Source organism: Phoxinus phoxinus, assembly GCF_949152265.1.
Source record: "Phoxinus phoxinus genome assembly, chromosome: 2".
Taxonomy (NCBI): domain Eukaryota; kingdom Metazoa; phylum Chordata; class Actinopteri; order Cypriniformes; family Leuciscidae; genus Phoxinus; species Phoxinus phoxinus.
The window spans coordinates 22,507,439-22,522,567 of record NC_136877.1 but is presented as its reverse complement, the minus strand read 5'-3'; the positions used below and the strand labels follow the sequence as shown (position 1 = coordinate 22,522,567).

Below are 15,129 nucleotides of genomic sequence, written 5' to 3'. Positions count from 1 at the left end.
CACATTGACCAAAGTTGTACTCTTTTTTTTCACACTGAATCTTGAAAAAAAAATATAGACCTACCTACAGACCCTTTTTTTTTTTTGGCTGTTACGGCAAATCAAAATATTTTTAAGGATGGCCTGAGCAAGAGTAGGCTATATCCGGAATATATAAAGGGATAACAAAATCTATTGGCAATTAAGGGAAGGCAAAAGAAACCTATATTGCGAGGAATGCACTAAGAAGGGCCTTCTCTCGCCTTTTGTCTGATAACCGTGTTTACATTTAGGCTATTTCAATAGATTTTTTTCAGTCAGTTAATCACCAACAGAGGGCACAATTGTTTCTCTTTTCACTCTTTGTTGATAACGATTTGGAATATGGACTGTGTGTGAAATTATTTTAAAAATAAACTGTCTGTTCTTCCATCCATTCACGATCCCATACCTTGGAAGGTTATTTTGTTTTATATTTGAACCGAATGTGGAAGAGAAAGTGTCACTTTAAAAACTCACATGGCATTTCAGTTTTAAACATTTACAAGTGCTTAATTCACGTGTTTGACCTAAACCGAATCAGTACACAGACCACATGTCATTACCTCATGTTACACCTCTTACATCTTTCAGTCCAAGGCCAGTTTAAATTCTCTGTTTATACATAGGTTAGGCTACTTCTGCATTAAGGCTCAAGACAAACCACCACACCAAAATGTTTAATATTTTGTATAAAGTTTGTAGCCTATTACATTCTCCAACACAAAGGTGAAGATCTGCGTTTGCTAAGTGGATGCCTAATGAACGGTCATTGGCAGCAGGTCACGTGATCTGACCTGCCAACGGTACAATCTTTCCCTGCGTTTACTGGCAGGTCACGTGACCATCTGCCAGCCAGGATCTAACTGCACAGGCTTCTACAGTCTGTGCGCTCTGACGTGCTGCTGCTTTGCGCCGCTCTCAATGCTGTTAGATGAAGCTATTGTATTCGCCACGGGATTTTAGCTATTCGCTTCGCTTTACCTCCCATGTTTTCAGCGACGAAGGAATGAAGAGTCTTCACAATAAACGGTAATTATTTTTCCCTTTATCGGCAATTTATTTACCTATGTATTCGATATCATTGCATCTGGTTCACCATACTGTTACTGGATGTTGCATAGCATAACAGTGATATTATGCAAGATCCATTACACCGAAAAAACTGCAAGGACACAACGGAGTGTCATTTTAAGTGATTCTCATTAGAATGTATTTTGCAGCTGGAGTGAGAACGATTTAAAAACCCACTATGTAGCATCAACATCTCTGTTATTTGTATCTTGTCGCCTGTTTTCAAAATACACGTATGGTAGTCATTCTAAGAACCAGTGAATGAAAATGCAGAAGAAAGCAGCGAGAACCCATTCACTTTCAGCGGATTTAAACTGAAGCTGTTTACAAACATTCTCTCTGCATCACACACCTCTGAAATGCGTCCGTCATTCTGGCCCAGTTCAGGTGATTCGGTTATGGAATCTCCATGTTCTAATCTAGACACATCTTTGATGCATTCCTTTGTGTCTGCATTTCGAATAATCCCTTTCATCTTTTTCAATTACCATGATGCACTTTTTATTATATTATTTTAGATTTAGTGCTTATATTCAGGGTTCCTTTATTCTGCTTTACTGGAATACCTAATTCTTTATTATTAAACTGCTGTTTCTTGAGTTCTTGAGATAGGCCAATAAAGATTTTGCTCTCGCATTTGTGTGATTTAAATGGCAAGTTAATAAACTCATTAATTTTGCATTCATGTCCTATAAATTGCAAGATGCAGAAAGCTGAAACTGGAATAGTTGGATTTGCAAATGAAGGCTACACATATCAAAATATGATGTGTTTTTATAATATCCACCATAACTGTGTTTTTGAAGAATATTAATACAGACAGCAAGAAGCTAAGTTTCATTTAGTTGAAAATTAAACACGTTTGGTGTGATCTGTGAAGATATGATTAGCTATGATAAGCTATTGTTAACTAACATTTTACAAGCATGAAAAATATGACTACATTTTGCAATTCACTACACTTTTATTGAGAATTAAGGAGTTGATTAGTAATCCAATATCTTGTTAATTGTTTTGATTAAAGTGAATGTACTGATTTCACATTTGAATGTATATTACAAATAAATATATCTTTACAAAAATAAAAATATCTATAAATAGGCTATACAGCATAGTAAATAGCAAGAGAGAAAACAATAACATGCAAGTATTTCAGTTGGATAATGCTGATAACATGCATAGAAGAATATTCCAGTAGCTGTGAACCATGTAGCCTAAACATCATCATCATCTTCTTCTTCTTCACCTGCTTCTTATTCTTCTTTTAAAATAGTCTTACCATTAATCAGAAATTGATGTGCATGTAATTATGGTCAGTGTTTCTCTTTCTCTCTTCCCACACACAAACACTCACACATATTTAGGGGTAAATCGTGCAGCTTTTGCATTTCCATACACAGATGTTCAGTAGATGGAAGTAGGCCAATGACAGATCTGTGTGTAAGCTTTTGGGTGGGCTTCTGGCTGTATTTCACAGTTATTTAGCCTTCATACGGGTCTGTAGACTTTTAATTGTAGGTCAGAGAGAAATGACTAAAAAAAAAATCTCACATTTATGTTCTCACAGTCTCAGTTCCAACCTTCACTCTTAAAAATGAAGGTACTTTATGGGCTTCTATGGTTCCATGAAGAACATTTATCATCCATGGAACATTTCCATTCCACAAAAAGTTCTTATAGTGGAAAAATAGCCTATATTTTTCACAGTAAGAAGAAAAAAAAAGGTTATTTTAAGAGCTGTTGACTGAAAGGTTCTTTGGGGAAACAAAAATGGTTCTTCTTGGAATCACTGTGAAAACCCCAATTTGGCACATTTATTTTTAAGAGTGTTGTGTAAATCTGTGTTAGTGCATGCTGTTTATAATCTTTTAATTCATTTTCTAAAATTGTTTCAAAATATGGTATGCACCTTTTCACTGATGTTCAGAGGAGAGATTTCAGAATTCTATACTCAGCTGTGTCCAGTGTTACTGAAGCGTTGAGCGTTCATCTCAGGATTTGTAAGACACTCAGACGGACATGCACACCAGTTTAACACACTGCTTTGGCTCTGTTTATGGATGGCTGAGCCACTGAACATAAACACTGCTCATCTGGCAGACAAATAAACTGTTTAGTGATAGGTGTGCATATCCAGACTTTTAACTCAAAAAACGAATTGACAGAAAACAGAAAAGACTTTTATTCAACACAATTACTCATTTACATGCATTTACGCATATGTGAATGTAAATGGGCAGAACACTTAATACTACTTTGTTTCCTGATTTGAATTGGTATTTTCAGTAATTTTTGAGTGAAATATGTATTATTTAGCCAGTCAGTGAATGTATTGTGGGAGGTCTGTGGGTGTGCCGTCTGACGCTGAGACTAGACCATTATCTTCTGCTGCTTTTTGTTTATGTCATTGTCATAGGGATTAGTTATTCTTATAAATCTGCTCAATAACAATAATTTAATCTGTTTTTTCTTTTTTTATTGCATAATAAGCTTTTTATCCAGCCCCATGTGGGTACAGTTGTATCATTCAGTGGTTACTTGTTACAGTGACATTAAAAACATCTCTCATCACTGAGGTTTGTCTAAATTAGCTTTCTTTTAAGTTTTATTTTTGGTCTTTTCCCTATTGTATTGTGAGCTACAGTAGAGAAGTGGGACAGAAAATGACAAGGGAGAAGGATCTCAAATTAACCTTCTTCCTGTCTTAAACGACCAGACACAAACTTGCATCACCTGAATGAGCAACATGGCTCAATGCAATGGCTGCTAGGCTATGACTATATATCTTTTTCATTTACCAAGGTGATCACTAGTGCTATATTGATCTCACACAAGGTGACGCTGTACAAGGTGAAGCAAAAAACAAAACAAAAGAAAAAACAGATCACTAATCAATACTGTCAGGGTTTTCTTCTTACTTTTGAGACTACTGAGAAAAACTTTGTAGCTACTGTGGAGTTTGGAGAAATATCTCATAAGATATATTAGGCATGCTCGCAAAAATCATAAACACAATTATTTTGGTCAATATTGAATATTGACCTCACAATTATTAAACAAAGTACTCATTCAGTACATCATGCATTTATTTAACATTTTAACCCTGCATTGGGGTCCATCTTGGCCAAGCAGAGGTAGGCTACATAAATAAAAATAAATGTAAAAAGTGTAAAGTGAGATATTTCAAGCCTTTATTTGCCTTGAATTTTGATGATTATGGCTTAAAGCTATGACAACCCCAAATTCAAAATTAGAATATTGTGAAAAGGTTTTCATAGCTGTAAGCCATAACCATCAAAATTATAATAAATAAAGGCTTGAAATATCTAGCTTTGCATGTAATGAGTCTATATAAAATATTAGTTTCACCTTTTATGTTGAATTACTGAAATAAAGGAACTTTTGCACAATATTCAAATTTTTCGAGTTTCACCTGTAAATGTATTTAGTTTGAAAACATTTCAGAGTAATATTGATATTTTGGTGGTGTTTTGTTATAAAAAAAATATTTGGTTTCATAAATACTGTTTTATAAACGTATGTTCCACCAGGTCCAAATAGACCCTGGGATGCAAAAAGTCAATACAGTTCATTAATGCATTAGGAGGGTTTAATATCTGATCTTTAAATAACTAAAAAAGAAATGAAAGAAATTAATAACAATAAATAATTCAACCCCCAGAGACTGTAATAATTTAGCATACCGCAGCTACTGTTGCACGCACGCTCGCTGTTTATCCAGCACCGGCTTTGGAATGAATGATGTCCAGAGTAGAGTATGTTGCATGATTTCATGAAAGTATGATGTATTGAGACATCAGAAATGAAGAAAAACTAAATAATGATTATTGTAACGCTTGACGTAAAGAAAGTCAAATTTGTATTTTTCTCATGTCTCATTCGAACTAGAGAAACGCTACCCGATCCGCATTTACGTAGAGCACATGCATTAATCACTTAGCCATGGATCAAACATGAGACATATTTAAAAAATTTAATTTCAGTTTATTAGACTGTAGGTTTTGCACATTTCCTTCCTTCAACCTCTTGAAGTGTTACCACATATTTTGTTTTGGCATACTAGATTCTTATTAGTTTTTCCTCTCCAGGATTTGCTTTTCCATCAAAGACACATTTTTTCCTCAGACCTTAATGGGGAGTTGTTCATGTCAGCCCGGTCTCACCCCAAAACGTCACATACTGACGCGTCTTGACCATTCGGCAACATACGACGAAAAAGGTACCCTTTAACGTCCATATGAGACGCAGACATAAGCGCACCAGCAGCGCCTTCTAGCGGTACCCTACCGCATACCTAAACCCAACCATTCCCGAATCGTCACATATGGACGTTAAAGGGTACCCTTTTCGTCGTATGTTGCCGAATGGTCAAGACGCGTCAGTATGTGACGTTTTGGGGTGAGACTGTGTTATTCATGTTATATAATTCAAATTTTTTTTTTACTTAGTATTTTGTGTATATCTGGGATCTGGTTTATTCCAGTAGGGTTTCTAAGTTTTAGGTCGACACAGAAAGCCTAGAATAGACTGTAGACATGTGAAATACATAATGTTGTTAGGGGCAATAAGCAAAGTAGGTCCTACTCATGCGCACAGGAAGCGTAATCCCGATTTCAGTTCTCTTCCGCAGCTTACATGGCCAAATACACACAAAATGATGTCAAAATGCTCATCTTATTGAGTATTGACGTAAGTTATGTCTTAAGTGGGGTAAACAGTTTAGAAAGAAAGCATGTGTGTAACAATATATTGGATCCGTGCAGCTCTTAAAGTGACAGCAGTAGGAATGTAACGATTCACTCCGAGCCAGTTTAAAATCGATAAAAATATGTGATATGGTTGATATGTTATACGAATCGCAATACATGTTTTAAACAGCATGGGTTATAAAGCTGTAGCCTATACTTTGACATCGCGTTACAGGCACAATAGTAGCAAGCAAGTTGTAGCTAGCGTTTCGGACGGTACGTGCACACTGGCGTTAGCAGAGCTAGCGTTTTCAGTTCATTTCAATGGAAGTTGAAGTTACACTCACGCGCAATTGTGAATCTCAACTTCCATACGAATAAAAAGAAAACGCTCGCTTGCTCCGTGCCAGTGTTCATGCACCGTCAAACACTAGCAAACATAGTGATGGCAAGCATAGATGTCGACGTAGACTCATTCAAATTGGAGGTGTGGCGTTATTTTGACTTTCCGAAGACTAATAATTACCACAGTAAGATGCTCCAGTCACCTCTGTCTGCATGTACAATATATTAATTGGCAAGGTGCAGTGTTTTCATGTCAAAAGATTTGAGGCTATGAGAGAAAGACCAGCATGAGGTGTATTCCAAAAAAATATTTTACTATCTCTTTCTCTAAATGTGTACATGTATTTTTTTTTTTTATAATTTGTTGATTACTATGTCATATTTTTCTAAATGTGTTCTGTTTTTCTAACTCTTGCAATTGTAATGAGACATTTGTCGTTGAGACATTGACAGATATATAATGCATATTTTAAAAACTTTCTCGTATATTTATTTGCAGCAGTTATGTTAACAGCAATAATAAGATATTTCTGGTAATAACAGCTATTCAGCTGATGGACACCGTGCTGTGTTGTCATGGGAACATCCCAGGTAAAAATAATGAGGGAATTACGTTGTCTCACGTTGCTCCCTTCAGCAAGTGCGTTCCAAACAGCTATATAATGGCACACAAGTACCCTGGCCTGCTCACTCCAAGGTCTCCACTTCAAGGGTTCTGCCGTCTGCCCTTAGAATGGAGAAGGGCGTAGGGATGCTCACGTCACGAGCAATAAGCATGTCCCAGCCGGGTTCTTCACTTATTGGGGTCACCTGGAAACGTTTCCGTGGTGTTCTTGTGTTGTGAACTTTTGCAGTGCGTTTCAGTATTTAGTTGAGTTGTGAGTATTTGGAGCACACATGTGTTGTGAAACTGATATTTTCTTAATTTGTTGTCTTCAGTTGCAGCGTGTTAAGCTTTCTTGGCCACCGTAAGTTAGGATGGCTTCTTCTCTTAAAAAAAAATAAAAAATAGAATGAGAAACATGTTGGTTGTATCATTTTCAGATTTGAGAAACATGTTGGTTATATCATTTTAAGTTTTTACATATATTTAATATATAGAATATGATTAATAATAACTAAACATAATTAAAATGTATCTTACACTTAAAGAATTATCATTCATATCGCATATAACAAGTTATCGCATTTCACATTTTCTTTGGTCAAAATGGTGTGCAGCCCTACATTCCAGCACACTGTTACTCACTTATCAGTTACTCAGATGTTAACACTTGTCACTACCATATGCTTGTGCTCAAATAAAAGCACAGAACTAATGTACATTGACTAAACAACTTGCCACATTAATGGTTGGTCTCAGTGTTGCCCCCACTGTGTGTGTGAAGACTCTCAGCCAGGACAAGGCTCTCTCAGTGTGTTGAAGTGCTCTACATCTGTGAGCTAGTACGAGGCAGTGACGGCCCACCCAGATGGCGGTGCAAGTGATGCCAGTTGTCCCGGCATGAACATTGACAACTGCTCTCCCCCACACGACTGTTACTCTCCCCAGCTCCAAATGTTGAGCTTTTCCCTTGTACGTCGGAAAAGTAAATGTCAACAGAGCAGACCTATATGCTTATTTAATCCCATCCAAATTAGAACTCTTTCCTCAAACAAAAAGTGTCATACCGCCCAGTCTTGGCTTGTTTAAACCTTGGCTTGCCTTGACCTCTTTGTTTTTTTTAGCATAAAGGGATCTGTAGTGTTTTTTGTTTTTTTTGTCATAACCATGCTATACTTATATTTCCATGCACACCCAGCAGCCTGGCCAGCAAGGCCTGATGTCACACTTTAAAAAAATTTTCGAAGGTGTAGTGCAATGTTTTAAGAATGACTCGAGAATGAGATCTATTCCACTTGAAACCTTTTTTTGTTTGTTGAGCTCCTCTGCCAAACAAACATAATCATTTTTTGACAAGCTTTGAAACAACTACCTTGTATAAGCTCCTGCCTGCTGCTTTCGGAAAGGAAACTGTGACAATGTTGGGACACATTATCAAATAAAATTATGCTTTTGACGTTTAAGATTATTTATTGAGACATTATGATAACAACTAATAGTGATGGCAAATTATTTGTCAATTTAATTATTTGTTTATTATTTGACACATATCAAGAATAATGAGTAAATCTTTTAATTTGAAACTGTTCTGGAAGATGTCAAATAGAGCCATGCATGCATATTGCTCTTTAAAAATGCTGAATACCTCTTATTATGTATGCTTGCCAACAAACATAGCCCTCATTCAGCGCACATGAATAATTCAGAGCTTTAGCCCACATTTATTCACTCATGTTTACTGTCATACGTAAGTCATGGTGTGCATTTGTGTTCATTCGCCAATATTCTTCAGTTGAATGAACAACAAAAGCACCATTACTGTGACATCACTGAAACAGATTCCAAAGGGGCATTTTATAATAACTGTCTGTCATTACAATATCAAACATTATTTAATTATGTAATGTACAGCAGAATATGAACCTTAATGTTTGTTGATGACATAAATCACAGTTATTATATAATGTTACATTATTTAATTTGCTGTTTGAACTTTTTAACATTAAATCTGCACTGCCATAAAACATGCTTCAGATTTTGTGAGACTCTATTCTATCCTTAGTGTCCATATTTTTGGAGGCCAGTGGGCAGTGATTTCTAGGTCAGGCGTTGAGTTCCACATCCAGCTGGGAAGATTTTCAGCAGAAAGGCCTGTCATTCCATATACTAGTGAGAGCTGAGACAATTAGAGAGCCAACCGTTAGACTCCAGCTCTCTAGAGAAATGGCTATTTATGGCACCTTGTGTAAGATCTATGCCCGCAGGTCAACATTTTCCCTTGTATTTGACTCATAAATAGAGTTGGAGGAAATCAGCAGTCAGGCCTAAAATGGAAAGTCCAGATAAATTAAACAGGCTTTTTTTTTTTTTTACACTGACACAAGTGATCAAATACAAACACCACCCTGTCTCATTTCAAACAAGAACACAATGTTTTGGCCTAATTTCTGTCATGCTTGTTTCTCAGAAATAACTGTAACTAAACTGCAGTGAATTCAGGAACTTGCCTCTGATAAACCCTTTTTCATTTTGTGTTTGATAACAGGAAGAAATTGCGAAGAAAAAGTGGATCGCAAATGTTTTTTCCTTTTTTTCCTTTTTTGGGGGCAGGCAGTTTATGCAAAATCCATTTGGTTTACTGCACCTTTTTTTAAGATTTTCTAAAATGTTGCACACTGGATTCAACAGTCAACAATCAACAATTGTTTTAACAGATGTTATTAATTGTTTTACTTACTAATGGTCTTTTCAGCTGGAAACTGCAGTGAAGTGTATGTATAGGTAAGTTTTTCACATGAGCTTAGGTGGAATCTTATTGAAGCTTCACCATTTTTTTTACTGATATTGACACATGAATATGAAGGTGATACAAGCCCATGGTTTTGCCATATTTGCCATATTGTACAATTTAGAAATAGTGTACTATAAACAATTCTCATTCATTGCAGTATCCCTATTGATATTAGACTGTCATGGAGACTGTCATCTATCATATCAATAAAACAGTCCTTAAACCCTTGAGAAAACATCCACCGTTGCATTGCTGACAGTACCTCACAATGAGAGGCCGTTTAAATGCATTTGCATTGGATTGAAAGTGTTAGTGATTATTAGGGTTGGGCTACATGCTTACCACAGGACATGCAGATGACTTGTGGGGTTTTGCAGGGATTTGAAGATGTGCCACCATTCAATGAAAATACAGTATTTCAATTATAATATTTTAGTAGGAGCTGTTTTTAAAGGGCACCTATTATGACATTTAAAATGTTCCTAATGTTGTTGTGGGAGTCCCCAACAACAGTTTTACATGCATGCAATGACAAAAAACACTTTTGTTTTCGTATAATATGCATTTATTTTTACCTGATTTGCTCACCGACTCCCAAATGATTCGTTCAACGACTCGTTTTTCAAACCCCTCCTTTGCGCGACGCTAATCTGCGTTGATTGGTCAGATGACCCAGCAGTGTTTACAGAGATAATACTTATTTTTAACACGGAGTGCAATGATGCTTTTATCAATTAAATTGTATTATAATAATGATTATAGTCCACTGCTTTATAGTTTGTAGTAAAAAACGAAAAATAAGATAAAGAATTTAATGTTATGTTAGCGAGCAAGCCCAGAGTTCATATTGTAAAAGCACAATCAGTCTTTGTTTGCATTAGCCCGATGCATAAACATAACGTTTTTACAAAAAAAAAAAAAATTGCAGTTACGTTACTACGAGGTATTACTCTATTCTTTAAGACAACTCCGAAAACAACGACAAACACTTCACATATCTCAATACAATTGTCATTGAAGACCTAGAAGCTAAACGGTGCTTACACAACAAACAAAATAATTATTAAGCATGCTACATAAAATATAACAGCAAAAATTATTAATAACACTTACAGGTTGTGATACGGAGGAGGACTGATGCAAATACACTTGGAACTGAACCTTCCTTCAATATCAGCCGGCTCGCGAATCCAAGTTTGATTGCATTTAAAAAGCAATCGTCTTCAAAATGACGCGAACAAAGCACAAGGCTCGGACTATACTTCTGTGGTATAGTGAATTGTAGCCACTTAGTCTTCAAATGCTCCTCCTTGGGCAGATGAAAAAAGTTTGCTTTTGAGCCGCACTTCAGAACACAGCGTCTCGTCGCCATGATGTTTTCCCTGGCCTTGGAGCGCAATAAGTGGGCGTATCGTATTCAAATAACTTGACAAGTTGACGTCATCTAGTCAGAGAAAAAGCTTCGGTCTTCTAACGATTCATAAAAATTACTCAGAGTCGACTCTCACTTTTGAAAGACAATAACTTTATATACGGTGCACTTTCATATTTCAAACTTTGCAGGATGTTTTTGTTCACTTAGATCTATGTTACACACTACATGAAAGGTAAATTTCAAAATTCCATAATAGGTGCCCTTTAATACATTGAGGAAGAATCTAAATTTCCTTTTTTTTTTTACTGTTATTGAAACATAACAGTTTCAATAAATAAGCTAACGTTAACCTAAAAAAGTATTGAATTTACTTGAAAATGTGGTACCCAACAGTATGCAGATATAAGATCATAATAAATAAAAACTTGATAATTTACAGCTGTGTACAACTATTTTCCTTTGAACAAATTAATTAATTAAACAAGCTATTGGTAAGAAATAAGAATGCTTTTATTTTATAATTGTTATGCTTAAATCAAAATATTCTGACAGTGAGACTTGATAACCACAGGCTACTCACTCCCACTGTATAAAAAATGCCTGAACACAGGTTAAAAACTATACGCACCTTCACAAAGAAACTGACATAATTGCATAACAAAAATTAATTATACAGGATATACCTCTACCCATCTAATAAATCTAATGCAATATAAATGACCATAACATATTCAATATCAATTTTCCACATTTCTGCCCAAACCATGGTAAATGTTTGTAAGGGTGGTAATTAGGGGATTCAAAGTCTTCTAATTTTGTTCATGGCACAATGTTTATTCTGCTTTCTTCATCAGACTTGCTGGGAATATTGATGCTGTTTCATCCGATTTAATACTAGTTAAATCATCGAGTGATTTGTGATTTGTAACAGAGAGGTCCCTGTCAAATTAAAATGCTTCCCACTGGTTGTCGCAATGCTGTTTAATAATAGTGTCCGGGACCAGAAGTACAGCAACTCCGTACTGGGCCGTGCTGAAATAACTAGTGAAACAACTGAAAACAGCGCTATTTGTTGTTACTGTACTGACCGAGAAACCGCTTCAGTTTATTCAGTGACAGAGCGGTCCCAACGAATCCGAATAGTTTCAGACCGTTATGCAAGCGTGTTTAGAAAGAATCGAACCAAAAGAATGATTAATTCAGAAATGATTGGTATCGCTGGTTCAGTCGACAGAAATACGGGACACATAATAACTGCTGAAAAATTTGCACCGCCAGGAAAAGAGGAGGAGGGAGGTTGGTGCAGTCGGGCCGGATGGAGATGATTGGCGGGCCCCCAGTTGAATAGCCTTGGATTAGACTAACAAAAAACACACACAAACTGAGGTTTACAGAGGAAATACCTAGACTACAGAAATCCTGTTGGGCAGCTTTTAATTAATCAAAGTGATAAGGCTGCAGCCTAAAGGACACAGACTCCATCAAGGCCACCACGTCCGATCTGAAGAGGTGGCTAAGAACTGTGGACAAGTCTGGGCTCCCCGGGAAATTTAAGGGATGGATCTACCTGCATGTTATCCTACAAAAAAATCCTCTGGCACCTACTCATTTACAAAGTCCCTATGATTGTAGTGGTAGGTTTTGAGCGTAGAGTGAACACCTATCTACGCAGATGGTTGGGTGTGCCACGCAGCTTGAGCAGTATTGGGTTGTATGGCAACAGCAGGCTCTCATTCAGCTCCATTAGGGAGGAATTCATCATTGCATGGGCATGAGAACATTTGCAGTATTCAGGGTCAAAGGATGCTAAAGTGTCCGGTGCAGGCATTGTCCTGAGAACAGGGAGGAAGTGGAAGGCAACTGAGGCAATCCAACAGGCAGAAGCTAGGCTGAAACACCTGGCTCTCATCGGGACTGTGGCACAGGGTAGGGCTGGATTTGGAAGTTCAACAACAAACCGTTGCAACACTGGCAGCAAGAAGGAAAAGTCAAGGCTAGCGCAAGAAGAGGTGCGTGCTTCAGTGGAGGAAGGAGCAGCAAGCAAGCAGGGTTGTAGCAATGAAGAAACAGAATGTCAGGATGAAGTTGGAGCAGACAATGGTGCGGAAGGTCTCCTGGCTGGATATATGCAAATGGAACCCTCAGAGGATCAAGTTTTTGATTCAAGGGGTATACAACATCCTCCCAACCTGTTTGTTTGGGGTAAGGTAGAAACTCCAACATGCACCCTGATAGGCTGGCTCTCTTGAACACATCTTGAGCAGTTGGTCCTGGGCAATGGCCGTTATGGCTGGTGACACGATCAAGTCCTCAAGACCTTAGCTGAGGGAATCAGCAGGGGGATTAGCGAGAGCAGAAGCGCCAACGCTTCAGCCAGGATGATTGCAATAACAACCCTGGTAGATTGCTCTACTCAGCACGAGACTGGGTGATGCAGTTGACCTGGATAAACAGCTGAAAATTCCAGCACACATCACCCAGTCGATGCTTAGACCAGACATCATATTGGTCTCGGAGTCTACGTAACAGCTTATCCTACTGAAGCTAACTGTGCCTTGGGAGGAGAGTATGGAAGAGGCACAGGAGATAAAAAGGGCAGAAGTATGAGGGACTGCTGGAGGCCTGCTGCTGGAATGGGTTGGAAACCAGGTGGAGGTGAGTCACTGAGAATTTGCAGGTCCTTCCTTCAGCAAGGCTTATTGAATGTTGGGAATAACTGGTGCAAGCCGGAGAAGAGCCATCAGCAACAGCATGGAGGCTGCAGAGAGTGCATCAAAATAGCTATGGCTGAAAAGGGGTGATGTGAGGATAGCAAAATGCCACTTGGACACAGGCCAAGGCTTGATTAAACTCAGTCGGGTCGCCTGGAAGAGGGTGTCTGTTGAAGACCCGAAACACCCAATGGCGCCGGGAAACAACACTGATGATGTGTCCAAGTTTGTGCATCAGATGTTGTATGAATAACTGAAAACATATGTTATAATGAATATGGTATGTTGGATTAGACCATTACATGTAAATATGTTCATATATGTATTGTTCTGAGCACTTGTACTTTAAGAATGACAATCTTGAGGGTTGTAATCTGGGGTTTCATCAAATATTGCATAACCTAAGCATTTTGCTGGTTGCTGCAAAGGTGGCAGATGACGACAATGCTTTCCTCAGGAGAAGGAAGGATTTCAGCACTTATCCTTAGGGATGTGGATTAGGGTGTTTGACAGATTATCATCTTGGTTTATGTAAGTTTGGGATCAGGCCAGCTTATTCAGATTTTAGATCAGTCTCTTTGAAGGTGACTCTTCGTGTATAGTTTAACAAGAATCCACAAAACTGATTAATTTTTTAAATTATTTTTTACTCCAATTTAATATAAACATTCAAACTGTGGCTGTAATAAACACTTTTGTGATTCTTGATGTATTCAAACATAGTCTTCATTAAATTAATATGTAATATAGTGCATATTTTTATCAAAATGCTCCTCTTTTTTTCTAGCTAACTAATGATCTGTGAACTTTGAATGGCTTTCCTGAGGAAATGTAACATTATGTGGCATATTGTTTTTTGTGGCATAAGCTCTTTATTGTTTCTCTGTAAATATTGTTTGGATTATTTGAAGGCTTTGGGAGTTTTGCAGAGCACTACATTGACACTAAAGTGTTGTTGTGTTGCATTATATAATCTGACATGTTTTTAATATTTCTTAAGCCATGATCTGGACTACCTCGCTGCCCTTTTAAACCATTTTTAAAACTGTATATGTTCTCACTAAAATCACTCTCTATGTCAATGTAATATAATGCCAGTAGGCTGAAAAAATGCTAAGCAAAGTCTTTTGCTTTCCTTTAGTTTTACAAACTGTGGTATGGGTTTTGGAGTAAATTATTTTCTGATTGAGTAGTAAAAAATTCACAGGCACATAATTATTTCCTGCTAGTTTTAAAGTCATGTAAGCATACTCTCTCTCTCAAACCATTATTGTTCCTGATGATGCCTTTAACCACTTACTTTCAGTTTTTTTTTTATGAAACGCATATATCAGTTCTCTTCTCTGTTCACTTGTACTTGCATCAGCACTTATCAGCTCTATGATTGGAATAAGCTTTTGTCTCCTTCTTATTGAAGATTTAAATGCCAGATGGTATGTTTTGGTGATGGGCTAGAAATATTGAATATGAATTATAATGACATGCCATGCAACGCTGTGTCC

The 15,129-nt window shown here is 37.2% G+C and overlaps 1 protein-coding gene across 1 annotated transcript in view; it reads left to right on the top strand.

Moving 5' to 3' along the window:
- Nucleotides 1-770: 770 nt before the first annotated feature.
- LOC306994352 (USP6 N-terminal-like protein) overlaps nucleotides 771-15,129 on the top strand; it is a 35,623-nt gene continuing 21,264 nt past the window's right edge. The window contains exon 1 of the mRNA XM_079604767.1: nucleotides 771-1,050. The gene's annotated coding sequence lies outside the window, so the exon portion shown is untranslated. The remainder of the gene's footprint in view (nucleotides 1,051-15,129) is intronic.